Source organism: Acanthopagrus latus, chromosome 3 (genome assembly GCF_904848185.1).
Source record: "Acanthopagrus latus isolate v.2019 chromosome 3, fAcaLat1.1, whole genome shotgun sequence".
NCBI lineage: Eukaryota > Metazoa > Chordata > Actinopteri > Spariformes > Sparidae > Acanthopagrus > Acanthopagrus latus.
The window spans coordinates 22867862-22884836 of NC_051041.1; positions in this window are offsets into that span (position 1 = coordinate 22867862).

Here is a 16975-nt window from a genome sequence, read left to right on the forward strand (position 1 = left end):
TGAGAAACAGCTTCTAATCTTCCCTTCAGAAACCAAGGTGAAATGGTGCCATAAAATAAAGTGGTGTTGTTTTTTTTCCCCCCTGGAATTACAAGGTTATTGGCATATCCTTTACAAATCCACAGCTAAAACAAATAAAATAAAGATAGGATGAATACACAACCTGTATATTCCTCCCCAGCCAGTGAAATGTTTTTCTTTATCGTTGCATTAACTGGAGTATTAAAGGCTCGAACATTAGTTCACCAACTGGCAGGCTGAAGTGAAAAGTGTACGTTTGTTGCTAACTCGTGAACAAAGGGAGTGCCATTTTTTCTCATTAAGATCAAGAGTAAACAAAGAACAAATAACATTGAAGAAAAACACCCTCTGAGCATAAATTCCAATCACATGCGCGAGTCATTTTTACTCTCTTTCGCATTCAGCCGTCCTACAGAAGATCCTGCGAAGGTTCGGCGATGAACTGCTTTACTCAGAGTGTACATTCTGACAGCGGGATGGGGCTTTTGAGAAAATAAAAGCCATCACATCCAGATGTAAGATGACACCGTGCTCATTTGCTTCAGAGGTGAGAAATACTCAGGGCCGTGGTGCTGAAAGACCTTGGCAGTCGTGTCCTCAGGGAGAAGTGAATTAATAGCTGACCTTTAGATTTTATCCTCAACTTCTTTTCTTTGTTTTTCCGGGCAAGTATTTACTTTTGACACAGCTGTCTAATCTGAAGGGAAATGTAACTAAGTTTTAAGACGGGAAGAACTGACTGGACAGTCACTGACACACACAAACACATTTTTGTTGTATGTATCTGTGCAAATATCAACATTATTATGAAGTTATAATGAATCATCTTTACAACAGTTACACTCCTACTTGTTAATGTGTAATGTGTTATGGTTCCGACAGATAACACAAAACACATAATATATTGGCCCAGCAGCTAAATTAATCCAACAATCAATCACAATTTGTAATTTAAAACCCAAACAAAAGGAAACAAAATTGAACAAAACAAAATTCAGAACTCTAGAAAAATGCTGTGTGACAGTTAAATGGTTGGGTAGAAATCAGTGGTGGAAAGAGAACAAGAGGTTTAAAATAGTGTGAAAACTCAAATAGAATACCTTAAAGGCCATACTGACGTGTATAAAAGTAGAAGCCTCAGATTTTTGTTTAGTTGTACTGATGTGTATTAGAAACAAATATGACGACACAGTTAACAGAAATGGGACATTATGTTTCACTTGGAGATATTGCATAATTTGAAGGAAGGTTGTTTGTATAATAGCGCAGGATAAGCATGGAAATTAAACCAACAGTTGATGTAGACAACATCAGTATCTGAATAACATCTTGACCTGATGATGGCGCTAGACGAAAAGAGAAGATTGAAAGTTAATACAGTCAATCGTCATCATTTTCTTTTAGGCCTCTGCATGGCTTTATTGATAGGACAGCTTCACAGATGACAGGAAAGAGGATGAGAGAGTATGGAGGGTAATATACAGCAAAGAGCCCCAGGCCGGATCTCAAATCTGGGGCTGGACAAAGCCCCACTACATGGGACGCCTGCACTACCAACTGAGCTAATGGTCGCCCCACAGTCTTTTCCTTAACCTAACCAAGTAGTTTTCTTGTGTAAACCTAACTGAACTGTAAGCATATAACAAATGTCTGGTGCCTGCCATTGGTGCGGTGCAATGATCCTGTCATTATGGGAACGGTGATGTATGTTAATTTGAGAATCACTGGCATTACCTCTCAAGTCTACTCATTTGGGGTATAATGAGGTGTTGAAAAGATCATGCTACTACTGGTTACTGTCATTAGCTGTATTGAATATCACATGTAAAGAATGAATTGAGCTGATCAGTGCAACAATGTTTTTAACGTTGACTGACTTATGACAGTGAAAAAATCGGAGGCTGTATATTAGTTCAGTAAACATCATTGGTCCATATCCAAACAAAGCGTTTGTATTTGCTTACATCCCTTGTAGCTGTGTACTTTAATGAATAAGAGCTATAAAGCCCCAGTCATTCATCCTTTTGTTCCCCTTTCCTGTTGGGAGTTTTGCTCCTGATGGCCAACCCCCGAACCATAATGCTTCTGTCACTCACCACGCTGATTCAATTTACTCTCATTTCCCCATGTCTGGATGCCAAGGGCATAAAAGGGATCAGATCAGTCCAGCGGCAAGTGTCTCGGAGCATAAAAGACGCAGAGTTAACCAGCACAATACCAACAGGGAACAAAGGCCGGACCAAAACTGTCAGTGTTCACCGTAACACGTGGCATGGTGCGACGTTTACATTAGGTGATATTAGGTCACAGGTGCTAAAAATCTTCCTCTGAAACACATCTTCAGGTAACAATATCAATATTCATTGGCTTCTTAAGTCATCCTCAGTCCTCCCTCGTATAATGTTAACATCACACCATGTCAAACACTCTACCTGTAAATATTTAAGCATGTAGTTTGCTCTTACTGTCAATGTTTTATTGATGCCAAAGTGATAAAATTTCTGGAGGGGTCATTCTTAAAAACGGGGCACCTAGTGACACTGGGGTGAACCAGAGTTCACCAGCAGGCACCAGTGGTAGTTTTTCCAGAAAAAATGCATTCATTATTTATCGAATTCATTGCATTTACTGCTCAGATGCTTCTATATAAAGTCATACAGCCTCACTTTGTTTCACTTAAGGTTCATTTTTATCTAAATTCCCATAGCTGGGGTGGTTCGAGTTCTTTGTTTTTCACTTCACCTTGTTGCCCTGCTGGTATTTTTCTCTGCGGAAATTCATATCCACTTTGCTAAAGATGTTTCATTACAGCCTCGTCTAGGAAATAGTTTGCCCTTTAAAAGAGAACTAGTGCAAGGAGTGGATGAGGGTTCTGCTCAAATATGCTTCCCCTCCTCTTCACTTTTCACAGACCAGGGGAACATTTGCATAACATTTCTGTAGCCGGTGCGGGGCTCTGATGAGTCGGAGGTCCTGCTCGGTGAAGAATATGGCAAGTGAAGTGTGAAATAAAGCGGCAGATGAGACCATGTTCTCTCTCAGTGGTGGAGAAGGAGGCAGGAGACAACGAACATGGAGGAAGGGGGTCTTGTGACTGTCATAACAGGCACCTGGAATATAATCTGAGAAAATATCTGGAAATGTATTTCTTTGAAACCAGATGACATGTCACCAGGAATGTGTTAAGACTGGCTGGTATAAAAGCAAATAATTAATGGGAAAATAACAATTAAAAATGATCATCCAACGGAGTCTTTATAATGGAAATAATTTACCACACTGTACATTCTCTACCAGACTGTATAGTGAATGATTGCTTCAACAGATTTCTTCAGCATATGAAAACAGAATCTGTAGGCATCTGACAAGACTGGATTCCACTTCCATCCATCCATCCATCCATCCATCCATCCATCCATCCATCCATCCAGGACGAAAATAAGTCCTGACAGGACGAACCTGATTCGTCCTGAAGGGACTCATTTTCCAGATAATGACCGCCGTTCTATACATTATCCTGCTTATTACATGGCTTCTTGCTAACACAAAAAAAACATAACACAGTGTGTCTTTTCACAATTTATCTGTTGCTGTTCATAGTGTATTTCAGCAGAGAAATATAATTCTACAAACCAACGATAAAGACGTTGAACAGAACATTCTTTAGCACACAGCTGATGAATCGTCCGCTGCAATTCAAGTCCTCTAACCAGTCTTTTAAAACTGACTTGGCCCATAGCGTGCTCTTTTTCTGTGTTCAGTTCGTGTCGATCCTCTATTTCATCAACACCTCTGTCATCCAAATCTTTGTGCCGGTTCGCTTCTCCCTCTTCGCTGCTTTCCTCTGTTTTTCTTTTCTTGACCGGTGACGACAACTCAGCCTTTTGCCACGAGTCAAAATCAACGTATTTTCCAAAAATGTTATAGTTAGTGTGTAACTCATCCATACTAGTGGCTTGGGAGTACATTTTTTTTCCCCGATATGAAGTGGACTACAGATAACACAGCAATGATATAGAAAATATATCATATCATATCATAAAAATATGCCATTTACCTTTATTCCCCTATGCTTTATGTGTCTGTTTTTCAGGAACAGACAAAGCACTGGTCCATAAAAAGAGGCAAAATCTATGCACACCCCAGACATCTCTGCATCTTACAGATGATTATTAAAAACATGAGACCCCTTGCTGACATGGAGGGTCAAGGCTTTTGTGAGATGATCAACCGATTTCATTCAGGATACACACTTCTGTTCCAGGCACTACTTCGATCTGATGGAGAAGAAATATGAGGCTACTGTTGAGAGAGTGAAAGGAGAAATTAAAAATTCTGCATCAAAAATCACACTCACTACTGACGCTTGGACAAGAATTGCCACTGAGGTGTATTTGGGAGTCATATTCATATAATAAATAATTGACATTCAAATCATTGTTGCATTTATATGTTGAGTTAGAATTTTGACTGGTTTCTAATACAGTGAAATTACAATTAAACAAGAAACCGGAAACATTGTGATTATAAGTGCAGATTTAAGTAAAGTTTCTAGAGACAAAAAACGCATTTAGTTGAGAAAAACCTAAAGATTTTTTTTTTTAGCTTAGATCAGATGTAATAATAGAGGAGTGTAGGCAGAAATGCAGGGGAACTAAGAGTATTATGATCACGTGAGAGCCATTATGTGCCAAGACCACATACGGACACGGTAAATGAACATTATGATATCCTGTCATTCTTCGAATTGAGAGAACAGAGGTAGAGATTTTCCAACAATGTATAAGTGCCAGGGCTTCTGGAATGGGTGCCGATCTCTAATTAGTGAGTCACTGGTATCAATCACCCTGCAGTGGCAGGCTAATTTTTTCATCATCAATTACCTTGAACATTTTAGACGCTGATCAGACGAGACCCGTCTTAAACCCACTGCCGAGCTGTCATTGACACTAATGGAATTTTAAATCTTCCCTCACAGTGGAGTTCTACTTAAGTGCAAGTCCCAATTATGGGGAGGGTAATTTAGCTAATCTCCTCGAAAAGCGTCGAGGTCGCAATCAATATCAAAATATGTGGCCTGCTTAGGAGCGGGAGATTTTCTTCCATTCTGACACACCACTTCAGGGATCAATTCAAACCACAAATGGACAGATTACCTAGGAAAAGATTTAATCAGTTGTGTTTTCTGTTATGGTTTTACAGTTTCTTTGCGGTGTTTTGACACTGAACTAAAGGAGTAAATATTATGAAAACTGCTTCAGTATTCATGCTAATATTCAATCACCAATGCCATGCGATAGGAAAAAAAAAAAGTTCCACAGTGGAGCGTAAGCACCACAATATTGGTTGGTGGGTCTGAGGACTGTTAATGCCCACTGATCGGACAGTCTTGAAATCTGGAAAGATTAATTATGGTACCCAATAAATTATTCTTAAATTCTTAAATATTCTAGCAATATAATAAATTAAAAATAACAAAATAAAAAAAAAAAACTTAGTCTCTGAAAGGCACTGAATTGCAAAAACATACTGGCTGTTGAATTCTACATTTCTTGTATTCAACTGTGACGTGATACATTTTATCAGAATGTCAGCGCTTTCTAACAGATCACCCCAAAAATGATTGATAGGACAAGGTTGATAAATCTTTTTATTATTATTATTATTATTATTATTATTATTATTATTATTATTATTATTATTATAGTGAATAAACTACTGATTGAACAGTGTGCTGCAAGCCCATACATGCTAATTTAATTTTGCACGCGCTGTTTGATGTCACGCGGCACAATTCATTTCTCACACGATAAACCATGGTGAAAAATGCTTTCTTGTGGCTTCTAGACAGAAAAAGTCACCTAGGAATTGAAGGAGACATTGCAGCAATTTAAGACAAACATGGTGCTAACCGCCGTTATAAGGAATTGCTTGTTTGTTGTTCTTGATTGTTAATAGTTTACTTTAAACTGACCATAGACAACTTTTCCTGCATTAACTTTCCTGCAGCAACATTAAAACCACTGACAGGTGACGCGAATAATACTGATCATCTCATCACAGTGCGATGTTCTGCTGGGGCACCTTGGGTGCTGGCAATCATGTGAATGCCAATTGATACTTACCACCCATCCAAACACTGTTGTGGACCAAGTACACCCCGCCATCACAACAATACTACCATATGGCAGTGGCCCCCCAGCAGAACAATATGCCTTGACACACCGCAAACACTGCACAGCAACAGCTTGAGGTACACAATAAAGGGCCCAAGGTGTGGACCGGGCCTCTAAATTCCCCAGATCCCAATCTGATCAAGCATCTATAAGCTTGAGCAGGTCTGATCCATGGAGGCCCCACCCCTCAACATACAGGACCCAAACTATCCACTATAAAATGCCCTGGTGCCAGACACCACAGGACACCCTCAGAGATCTTAAGTCCATGTCTTGACAGGTCAAAGCTGTTTTGCCTTCACAATATCAGGCAGGTGGTCATAACGTTAAGCCCAATCTGTGTATCTTTAAGTAAATACTCAATACTTAATACCTTGCTCGGTCTGATGGTTGTAGAAAAATCATCATCACCATCCACATATATTTGCAGCACAAAGTAAACTCATCTGCCACTGCACAATCAAATCTATCACTATACCCAGGTAACGGTGGTACAACTGAATATCTTTGGACAATTTACACTGCAGGATGAAGCAGAGGAGGTGAAGAGGGAGAATGATTGAAACGGACACAAAACAAGAGTGGCCATATTCATCTTTGTTAAACAACTTGATGGAGAGCACCTGCCTTGTATCAAAGTCTGTCCCTTGTAAACATGTGTTTCCGCTTGCATGTGCTCTGATACTGCGTTGGTTGTCATGTTCCTGTAAGATCATATTAGTAATGCTGTTGCCTTAAAGTATTTTTCTACCAAAAACTGAAAAAAAGTAACATAATCAGTGAATCATTAACTTACAAAAGCTGCCTATTTATTAACAAAACCAAGTTTTTAGTGCCAAGAGTCTTTTTGTAGCCCTGAGATCAGGGTTACTAGGTCAAACTGAGATTCTCTTGCTTGATGCTTTGGATGGTAGCCAGGGCGCAAGCAATAGCCATACTAGCATTATGTTTTTTTGGCACCAACGGTAATACCACAAGAAAATGCTTTGAGTGGGGAAAGATGAAAAATTATATTAATTATGTTATGAAATTATTTCGGCTTTAACAAATATTTAGAAAACCAAATCATGGATGCACATCTGGACAGTTGGTGTTAAGCAGGCTGAACTGATTCTAGCTCCAAGCGAACACTACCATTGCCTTAAGGTCATCCTGTAATGGGCAATAGAACAGCAATGCTCGCCTTAATTAAGTGTTCTTTTTACAGTCTAAAATGAACTACTCCATCTCTAACTGTCTAGCTGCATGTGCTGCATGCTACCTTTTTTTCTGCTTTGAATTGGTGTGAGACCCTGAAGTGGCACACAATTTAAGAAATCACCAGTGTGCACTTCCTTCTATATCTAACATCTATTACTTCATATCGTCTTTAACACTGTATCATGTCACAGACATTGTAGCCTTGAGGGACTGCGAGTAAGGCTTAAGATCCGTTGCCTTGTTCAATTGCATTTAATATTGTGATATCAATAATTTACAACTTTTGGGAAGGAAATGTTATAGGCTTCTCAATTTAGAGGCTATTATATTCCTTATTTCTCAACACGACAAGCTACTGTAGAGCCTGTCTCTATGAATAGAAGCCATATCATCTCTCATCTCTATTTCTGCTCATCTCTTAAATTTAGCATCAGGTTCCTTTGATAGGTACTGTACAAGTGCCTCTTCATCTTCCGGCAGATTTTGACATTCATAATCAGTAACACTAGACAATGTAATGACTTATGAACGTTCTCAGTCCGACCACAGCCGAGCTTTTAATAAGTTACTCCAGACTTATTCTGCCCCATACCACACTGTAATCTCCTTTAAAGAGTTTGAATACAGCCTGAAGTGCCTCAGTAAAAATCTATGAGTGTGACCTGTTGTTGAGGGCGCACACTCACTGCCAAGGCTGAAAACAATATGTCTGGAGGTTTTGTTGTGGAGGAGGCAGCCAACAGGAGGAAATATACATGAGGTGTCGTTTAATTCCAGAGGGGAGCCATCAGGTGTGTTTACATGCTCGCAATAACTTAACTACTGGCATCCACCCAGTTAAGGTCCTATTCAGGTTAAGCGGTTCATGTGAACTTTTGATACCCTGTTATGGAGTGTGTCTGTTGCCATGAATAAACAACTGAACACAACATTACCCTGAGTCTTGATACAAGATATCCCAGCAGTAAAAATATGTAGCTTGACTCATTATCATTTTTTGCTGAGGGGAAAATGCCTAAATGTGCCTGCCTAAGCTTGTGCAAAAAGCAGAGCTGAATGGATGTTAATATATTTTTATATATTTATAAACCAAATGTATTAATGGTGACACAATAAGTAGCTGCTCAAATGTTCTATATTTGCTGAGTATGAGACAAACCGTTTTTTTCTTGGGGGGCAAAACTGACACTTAATGGTTGCCAAAAGCAAATACACCTATTGTATTAAAATGTGAGAAATCGTACTTATTTAATATATAAAATAAACTTCCTGTGCAAAGTGTCACTCTGCCTATTATTTAGGGACCCTGCATATTTAAAGAGCATTTTTACCTCATGTCATGTTGAACCTTAAGGCCAACTCTAGCCTGCAGCCCCTTGGTAGATCTGCATTACTTGATTCTTTGGCCCCTTGAGGATGACACAACAAGCTGTTATCACAACACCACACATGTCTTCACCTTATAAAGTTGATGTGGCTAACATGTCTGCAAACAGTTGCAGATTGACAGATTAAACAGACATCGAGCAAGATAAGTGTAAGTTTTGAATTCTCTCTTCATCAACTTTTTGTTCTGGTTTGGTCTCCCCCGACTCCTGAAGAAAAAATGTTGTCCTCCATTTGTCAGGTAGTGTACAGTGCTTTCTATCATAGATTTTTATAAAGCACCTGTCTGCTGATGTTATAAACCAGTCTGATGAGAGCAGCGTGACAGAACTAAGGCAGAAATATTGTTGGTCACAAATATTAAATACTGTCTACACAGCTGCTATTTCTGATTATTAGATACTAGACCGCATTAGGCATCTGTTTTTGCAGGAGAGACAGATAATATTTCTCAAGTAAGAAAAAAAAGGGATAAGCAGTGTGGCATTTTGGGAATTTTGTATTGTCACGTTCAATAAACCAGCTTTTCTCTGACTCTCTCCTGGGAGTCACAGTAATGGGTGACCAAATGAAACGCAGCATTACGTTGAATGTACTCACATTAACTAAAATGTAATGTAAGCATACAGCTCAACACACTATACGAGAAAGGTCTGATCATTTTTAGACATTTGGATGCAGAAATTATTTCAGAATCTAATGTGCAACGTATTTAGCTTTTCTATACACAAATATTAATGACATTATTTGTTAAAGAGGAAACCAAGGATTTTGGCTGGTCTCCTGGGTTGTTGGTTCTCTGTGCACCGTAGAGAACATTCGCTCAACACAAACCTGGCAAGGTCAGACAGCCTCTCCAATCGTGTCTTAACCCTCACCTGTCCTGACAGCTGGCAGTCAAACTGAAGAGAGAAAGAAGCTCTAAAAGAAAAAGAGAAAGAAAAAAAAAAGGTTACTAACTTTATCTTAATTCTTAAGAGATTCCGAAAGGAGGATGTTTTCTTTAAGATATACCAGGTAAATGTTTCATTTGCAGTGTCCGGGTCCTATTATAAGCCACCAGCTTCCCTTTGTTTCCTTGTGTGTTAACACAGATACATTTGTATGCATCAGCAACACTGATTCTTCTGGTTCATACACTGTGTATTAAGTCAGCTCAGAGGCTTTGGCTGGTTTAACAATAAAAAGGCCAACAAATATAAATGTAATTTTGTCATCATTCTTTTTTTTTTAAATGAATAATTATCATTTTAAAGGTTACATAAATACAACAGTGCAGTTCTCACAAAACGGTGCCATTTCTATACATCACTGCTGCAGCCATACGCACACAATAAAATCAGATAATGGAGGAGATACAGATTTAAAACTGAATCATTGAAATTATAACCTTTACAAATGTGACTATATTAATAGCTACTTAGTTTAATATAAGGCAGTATATGCTGGATAAGTGCACTGGGATCGATGAAATGACACAAAGGTGATTTACATTGGACACGAAATAATCCTGCATCAGAGGATTTCAAACAAGCCTCTCTGGATGAAATGACAGTAGTCAGCGAAAAGAGGGACACATTGTGAGTTCATTCAGAGGGTTGAATGGTGATTGAGCTCAGAGTGAGGGGGGTCCAACAGCAAGCGTCTGCCCCTGGGGCTCTTGCTGGTATAATCCAGCCTCGATAACAGGAATGAATTTTATTCTAATCTCCTCCTTATCTGCGCTGCCTCCATTTGGATGTACGCAAGACTCATTTTTTTTTTCCTTTATGCACATGAGGTTCAATTCACAAAGTCAACATGAATCTGTTTAAAGTTGTTAATTAAAAACACACAGGCTGTCCACGGGTGAGCACACACACCGTCACTAGACAATGTGGTTCACCCTTTATGGTGAAGAATTTCTCCTGATTTTCATTGATTGTTGAACCTCGGAGGAGACTTATTTATATACTGTAGTACTGATGTGGCTGTTGCAGATCATCTGTCAACTGTCAGCAGTCTGGTCAGTAGCCTAAAACTTAAATTTATGACCCTCTACCTGCTTTAAGGCCTCCACAGTCCTCAAGTTAGCACTAATACATTATGTGCAACATCTGGTCAGACTTTCAAAAATGAAGTGTGCATTCAATACGACCATAGCATGACAGATTATGACTTTCAGAATGTTATTTCTGATATGGAATGGTCACCGTTACAAAATGACTGGGTTAGAGTAAAATGTAAACTTCGTTGTAAGGGTTAGGCAACATTAACTAATTAGTTAGGGTTGGGCAAAATTAACTACTTGGTTATCATCAGGCAAACTGAACTAGTTGGTTGGGGTTGACAAAATAAACAAATTTAGTTCGGGTTAGGCAAAATGAACAACGTGGTTAGAGTTGTACAAAGTAAACTGTTTTAGTTAGCATTAGGTAAAGTTAACAAATAGATTAGCGTTAGGAGGGCAGTTGCCCCCCTTTGCAGCCAAATTGTTGAAAAACGTGCGCTAAAGTGCCCTCCTGGGAGCCAAAACATGCGCTAAATTGCCCTTCTTTTTGCCCCTGCCCTTCAAAAATTCTGCGCACGCCACTGTTGGACTGTCCTGCTCTTTATACTAAAACAGCAGCGGAAAGCTTAAGCAAGTGGCGCTAGAGGGGAAGCTAGGCGGCAAACTTGGAGCGTAGGGGACCAACCTGTTGTGTTTGACACTCTGTGAGAGGGTGACTTCACATGTTACTATTTCAGTTACAGCAACATAAACTGCTAATGTGTTTCTCATTAGTAAATGTTGCTGTCTTCATTACCCAGCCCCTGCAAATTTGCTATCTTTGAAACTGTGAAATTAATAGTGAATTACAGATGCTGATGAATACCTCAATCTCAGGGAAGTCGCTTCACATTCTTCTAATGTTCTGTGTTGCAATTCAGTATTTCAACAGCCCTTATGCTGTTAGAAGTGGCACTTTCCACGGAAGCGGGAGATGGAAAAAAGAAAACACACGCAGTGCAAGGGATCAAAATAAAGATGTTCCTCATGAAGACGGGATTATTGAATCAGCGGACCTGTCGGTGCAACACACCTGCTTTACAGCTCAAATGCACTGTATAGGTGTGCCATTTAGCAGGACCTCAGGCTATAAATTAAATGTTGCTGAAATCATACTCACACCTATGAGAGGTGTGTGTCATGCTGGGGCAGGCAGAACACAGAGAAAATATCTCCTCAGTATCAGCAGAGCAGCGATCAATGCAGCACTGTCTCACAGGTGGATTCCAGAGAGCAGTGCAAACCTCACTTCAAACGTGCAAAGGTATTATTACACAATGCCTGCTATCATAATCTCCATTATTCTATTAATGGAGACTTGGGCGGACTTCTGATTAAAATGTCAGCGCCATGAAAACCAAACCTCGCCGTGACCTCCCTGAATTTGAATTAATGAGATATTTAGACTCCAGTTTTCTTTCCCTACTGCCCCAAGGGCTATGTGATTATCCTAAGCTGCGGAGTACATCTGTGTCTATTAATTTTCATCTGACACTAAGTAGGCAGGCACATATTCAGCAGACATCCTGGTCGCACATAGCGGAGCATTGAACCCGCGCGCTGTGGGTCAACAGTCAGTTTGTTAAAGCAAAGGAGCTCCCAAATTGATGACCACTTCGACTTTTCTGTGCGCGGAGTACTGCTGTAGCTTCTCGCTGACTTAATTAAGAAAATGTCTAGTCACCGTTTGAGGATCGTATGGCTTGGCTGTCAAATGGTTCCGAGTTGGCAGAAGCCTGCTCAATTAATGATATGACGAGAGGCTTCAAAGCTGCTCTACCGTACATCACGGAGGAACATCCTCGGACACAGAAGCCCATATAGCAGAATCAGATCAATGCCGAGGCAAAACTAAAGGCATGACGAGAACCCTCAGGAATTCCATTGTTAAGCCCACTGCCCGTGTGTCTCCTTCATGGTACCTGCAAAAATCACAAATCACCTGAAACAGGCCCACCAAAGGAAATTTATTACAAAATGACATCATAAATGTATTTCACGGAAGGAGTGACATCATTAAGACCTCCATCAGTCTTCCTGCCTGTGGTCCTCCTGCCTAATAAGCTCGCCACTGAATTCAGGCTGTAATCAGTATAAAGTACCACTTCTGAGTCCTTAAGCGTCTCTGTGATTCGTGTAACATGCAGCAATTGTAAATGTAAGTGAATAAGTCATGAATGTTTTTTTGTTCCCACTGTACAATCAAACGCAGTAATGACAATCCCACCATAGCCTTGGGTGTTCCATACTGAGCACATCCACAAAATGTAGCCCGTGGATGTACTTTGTTTTTCTACAGAATAAGCTTCCTCTACATTAAAGCAAGGGACAGATTTTGATCCTGGTGATCCTTGATCCAGTGACATAAGATTAAAAAGGAAAAAAATCCCATTGAAAACCATAAGCACCATCTTTTCTTAGCTTTAACCAAAGTGCTTTTTTGTCACCTCGCAAAGCATGCAGGTCCTCCCGCCATCCAGCCCCAACACCTTACCTTATCATCTCACTGACTGGAAAACGAAAAAGGTTGCCAGTGAGCAATTTTGTTTCCTCCAAAACAAATCTCACACTTCATTTTTTTTTTTTTTTTTTTGGTACATAAATATATTTTTTAGGGGACAGGTTGGTGTAGTAAACTGTGTCAGAGACTGTTGGCGAAATAGATTCTGGCTGCAAAAACACATTCAAGGAGTCACAACTCAGATCTCTGGGGCTGTTAGATGTCGCAGTTAATTACAGAACCCTTTTATTGTGTTACTTTTGAAACTCTTTCTTTAAAGATTATCTGCATACATGAATTGCCTCATACAAAAAACTTGCGTTTGACATTGTTTTGGCAGGAAAAAGTACCATTTAAATCCTAAAACTGGCACCTAAATGTTACCATGTTATACAAATGAAAATATTTGGCAGTTTTCAAGATCTCCTACTGTCCTTCATTGTAAAGTCCATTCTCAGTGTTTGTGTCCTGGAGGCTTCAAGTTTCTACATTACAATTGTGTGTGCTAAGTTTTGAACCAGGATTGACTTTCAAATTATTTGTGATGTCACAAACCATGCACGTAGGCCCACCTCTTAAAATCTGATTTTTCTATGGGCACAAGGAAAGTGTACACTTTCAGCAAAGGCAAGTCCAACTGTTGGAACAGGAAGTACCACACATTTTCAAGTGGAGGGATGCTTTAAGTAGCTTTAAATAAGAGATACGCCACGAAAGGCGAGAGGACCAATATGTTTTGCTTTTGAATCTTTTCGCCTCCTCACTTCTCTGCTCACAAGCCGTATCTCACACTAGTATGGATTACTTTTCTCATCCATTAACTTGTTGCATGTACAGCAGCACAGTAAATGGACCGGAGCAAGAGTATTGGGGTCGTTCTGAAAGAGAGAACACCCACAAATCAATTCTTAAGTGAGCAGCGCCGCATCATCACTGCAGAGATTCTCTCACTGTATGCTGTGCAACGGCAGGTTCCTGTGTCATACAAAATGCAGCGCCTCATCCATTTGTGATAAGGCTACAACAGTGATGTGCGTTCGTGCTGGATTTGCTCGAAGCTACCCGATCTCGTGACCCTGATACCTCGAACAACCCGGCCTGAGCGACTATCTGTGGGAGTATTTTAAGCGAGTGGAACCGAGTACCAGCTAATTATGTGGAATAACTGTGTGTGTGTGTGTGTGTGTGTGTGTGTGTGTGTGTGTGTGTGTGTGTGTGTGTGTGTGTGTATGTGTGTGTGTGTATGTGTGTGCCGGTGCATGGTTTTTTATCTGATCCTCTAGTTAATCACCTCTCCATGCCCAGGCTTTACACTACAAGTTCAGTTTGTTTAATTTGATCTACAAAAAAAAAAAAAAGGTAGAAATCCATACAGGCGATGTAACTTTTCAAATTTGGGACAGTGAAGTTATACAATCTCTTTGTCTATTGATTTCCCTGTGGATGCCAACACAGTTAATTTAATACAGTTCATTTTTTCTGAAGTGAGAATAAAGGAAGAGAGATAAGGGGCGGGAGAGGAACGGAGGGAGAGGGAGGAGGAGAGGAAGGCTGACGCTGGATGCCATTGGTTTTTTGCGGTACCACACTGCGCATCCGATGGCAGCCGCTGTTAGTTTGATATAAGTTCCTTTCAAACACATTGTTAATTCAGCCCCTGAGTCATGATGCTGAAATGGCGCAGCCTTGACTGAAATCCTTGTATGACAATGTTCCAGGTATTTCTCTTTGAGTTTGACTGAGACCTTGAATGGGCTGAAAATATTTCAACGTAAAAACGCATAATATGTGAAGAAATACAGACAAAGGTTCTTGTACTGATCCAAGGCGAAGGGGAAAAAAAAAAAACAAAGGAATAAACGATTAGAGCGTGAAATCAAAGAGGATCCGGTGCAAGCGAGCACCTCGATCCATGTCCCTGCCCGGCGCACAGAGGGAGTGGGAAGAACAAGAAGACAACAAATCCCTATTGAGTTTTACATCAGTGATGAGGAAAATTAGATCAATCTTACATTGCTCTGCCCGCTCACTTCCTGGAAATTATTCCTGGCATTCTCTGTAATGTATGTATGATATGCTGCATTTCAGTTCATTAGTGTAAAATGAGAGGAATGCTCATTATTGAACTATAGCTAAATCCATATACAGTACAGTACAATACACCGTCTATGAAAGCATTAAAGCAGCACTTATTAGTGCCAAATCTCTAAAATCCTTGGCTTAAAATGTTAGCACCTATCTTAAGTAAATGCACCAATTCTGATGGGCCTTTCAGATGTATTTAACTTACTTTCAAATCTGTTTGGGATCTCGGGGCTTCTATAGATTTGGATTAGCTATACAATCTGTATGAAGCCATTTTATGATTCTTCATTTACATTTTAAAACAAGTGCCCATCTACTTGGGAGGGGAGTAAAAAAAAAAATGGCAGAATTGTCTCTGTGGAGCTTTTCCGCTTGTTTTGGTCTCATAGAGTCTAGAGTCTCTCAGCTCTCATTCACATTGTGTCAGGCTGCAGAGGGTAGCTGCTCTCAGTAGAAAGATCACACCTAAAAAAAAAAAGTAAATATCAACTGGAAAATAGGATCCCCAGAACACTTTTTGAGGCTAGAAAGGTGGCAGGGTCAGCCAAATATAAACAAAGTAAAACAGTATGAAATTGTGTTGTCCTTTAAGGTTAGTTGTTTGTTCAGTCATGAAAAAAAGTCTGTTTAGTCTGTTTTGACGTAAAAATAAGGCTCTTTCTCCTTTCATTTAAAATGCCTTTCCCCAAACTGCGTAGTGTACCTTTAAGGCTCTTAATTTTTCTGATCAGAAAATGGCCCGAACTAATTAATAAAGCTGCTTTAAATTGACTAAAGTTCATGTTACCACATAACCACACAATAAGACTAAGGCGTCTTTCGCTAAGCTAGCATTTTTCTGAGGCTTATAAGTGTAAGACTGGTGGTAGCTGGTTTAACCAAGATGCCTGAGACGACAGCATGCTGATGTTTAGCAGGTCGTGTGTGCCAGGAACGCGTGTCCACATGCAAACACTGACTGATATATCGGCATCGGCTGTGGAAACTTTGTAGTGATGGTGGCTTTACTGTACTGAAACTGCTGTAAATACATCTAGCAGCAGAGATTTTCAACTCTGATAGACCGACACACCAACAGATCAGCAAGTAACTGACATCGCCATCCCGAGAGCAACTCTAAAGAATATATTTGTCAGGGACGTTTTCATTATTTGTATTAATATTATCATATTTTTATCAGCATATAATACTGTCACATTTTTTAGATAACCAATTTCAAGTATCCGTTTTCATTTAGTATATTGATATATTAACTAAGCCTGTATATATACGTGCATCTTTCATTAATCTAACGGCGCACAAATAGTTAATAGCTTTCAGACAGGCAACCTTGTGAAGTCTGAACACACTGTTTAAGTCTTTATGCAACCGTTAAGATTATGTTTTATCTTTTTTTTTCACATTTCATTCCTTATAATTTGTTTAGTTTGGCTGGCAGACGCTACGTGAATGCAGACCTCTGTCTTCCTATGTCATTGAAGTCGGAAAGGAGGAAACAAACATCCGTACAGAGAGCGGGTAATTTGATTAAGAGCAAGAGGTTTAACTGTTGCCATTCATTGTGGACAGGCGAAGGAG